Raw genomic sequence first — 2,316 nt, forward strand, 5'->3', positions numbered from 1 at the left:
AACAATCTTATTTCTAGGTTTTTCATGTTGCATTCCACTATATTACCACAAAAAGTACCAAATTAAATAGGTCATCTATGGAGTTTTGTTACTGTAAAACGACATAAGTTCTTGAGAACAAAATAAATAAATAAATATATATATATATATATATATATATATATATTATTAGTTTTCTCTAAAAACTTTTCTGTATTCTTTAAAAATATTGATACTGTTATGGTTTGAAGATTCTTCGTTATGTTTAAGTGATTTGACATATTGTATTAAAAAATAAGTGTATATTAATTTTTCTTACCATGCAAAGTTAATATTTGTTATCCCATCACTAGTGAAAAAGTGTTTTAGACGTCGGTTATTATGGGCATTTAACGTTATATCAGGAACCGACATCTTTACGGATGGCGTTAATGGGACGTTGGTTTTCTATATGTGCGACGTCGTTATAAACGTCGGTTAAAGACAAAGCTCGACGTCTATAATTAAAGACATCAAACATTAGACTAACTGACGTCTAAGGCACCCTATACGTTGGTTTAGTGACACGTCTGACGTCTATAAAGTCGTCAAACATTGCATTAACCGACGTTTATGGGCACTATAGACGTCAGTCATTACATTAGCCGACGTTTATGGGCACTATAGACGTCTATCATTACATTAACCGACGTCTATGATGAGTTGTGTTTTGATGCAGTTTTTCTCGTGTCTTTGGGTAGCGTAGTAGCACCTCCTTCCTTTGCTAGTTTCCTCGTAAGAAAAAATTGCGTCTTTTGGATTTCTCATGGCATTTCAACCCAAAGACGAACCTGGGTCGTTACCTAGGTCCACTCCGACCGCCAATGAAAAAGAATGCCATAAGATATCCAAAAGACGTAAATTTTTCTTAGGAGGAAACTAGCAAAGGGAGAAGGTGCACTACGCTACCCAAAGACACAAGAAAAAACCGCACCAAAACACAACGAAAACACATTTTAATCAGTTCAAATAAAAGATAATACATCAAAGATTATTGTAATCAAATTAAAAGCAAATTTAAGCATATCAAAAGAGATTAAACGCACCTGTAAATTCAAAGGAGCGGAGAGAAAAGCAAAGGAAGACGATGAAGTGCGCGAAACTGCAGGTTCGCAATCTCTGTTTTAAAAAGAAATCTGACTTCGGTTGCACACGAGCTCAACGTTTATAATGGAAAAGACGTCGGTTAACTCACTAATTCGATGTCTTTCTGATTTAAAAATTAATATTCGCGGGACTTATAGACGTCGACTACTAAGGCCACTCACGTTTATATAGGATTATAGACGTCATTGAGGAGGCATCCGACGTCTACATGACGAAAAGGAATGACTTTTCACCTGCCTAGCAGACACATAGACGTCGACTAATGCTTACCTGACAGGTAGGTGAATAGCCTTTAATGTCCACCATATAGAGTTTAGTTTGGCGGGATCCGACGTCTATATGACGGAAAGGAATGAATTTTCACCTGCCCCGTAGACATATAGACGTCAGGGCTACCCTAACTGACGTTTATATGTCTGACAGGTTGGTGAACAACCATTAATTTTCGCCATATAGACGTCGGGGCCCTGTCCAACTGACGTCTATATATTTGAAAGAAATGACTTTTCACGCACTTGTCAGACATATAGACGTCAGTTAGGCCAACCCCAATGTATAAAAGACTATAGATGTCGGGGCCCTTCCAAATCGACGTCGATATGGCCAAATTTTTTACGAAAATGCCACCGGTCATCAATATACGTCAAGCTTACCCCTAACCGACGTCTAAGGGGTGACGTTAATCAGCGTTTCTGCACTAATGCATCCTTTTTCTCATTTGTTATCCTAATATATTCTAAGAATTGTTTATTCAAGTAATCTCAGAGAGAGTGGGAAAAAAAGTTTATTTATTTATTTCTCTTTTTTTTTTCAAAATTACAAAAGTTCAAGATATAGTATATTCTTTTATTAATATCTACATTAGTGAGTCTTTATCAAACAGGCTTTGACTGATTGAACTTGGTCATTTTTTATAACATATTTTCTCTTTATTTAAAGGTTGAGGCCTTGGAAGCCGAGAGGTTGAGGCCCTTGGAGGCTGAACGGTTGAGGCCTTTGGAGGCCGAACGGTTGAGGCCTTGGAGGCCGAGAAAATGAGGGCCTTTGGAGGCCGGACGATTGAGGCCTTGGAGGCCGAGAGGTTGAGGCCCTTGATGGCCGAACGGTTTGAGGCCTTCGGAGGCCGAACGGTTTGAGGCCTTCGGAGGCCGAACGGTTTGAGGCCTTCGGAGGCCGAACGGTTTGAGGCCT

The 2,316-nt window shown here is 38.9% G+C and overlaps 1 protein-coding gene across 1 annotated transcript in view; it reads right to left on the bottom strand.

The window, feature by feature from the left end:
• The window catches only part of LOC106760775 (serine carboxypeptidase-like 4), a 13,338-nt gene that overhangs the window by 5,629 nt on the left and 5,393 nt on the right, over nucleotides 1-2,316 (bottom strand). The window lies entirely within an intron of this gene.

This window comes from Vigna radiata, chromosome 5 (assembly GCF_000741045.1).
Source record: "Vigna radiata var. radiata cultivar VC1973A chromosome 5, Vradiata_ver6, whole genome shotgun sequence".
Classification (NCBI taxonomy): domain Eukaryota; kingdom Viridiplantae; phylum Streptophyta; class Magnoliopsida; order Fabales; family Fabaceae; genus Vigna; species Vigna radiata.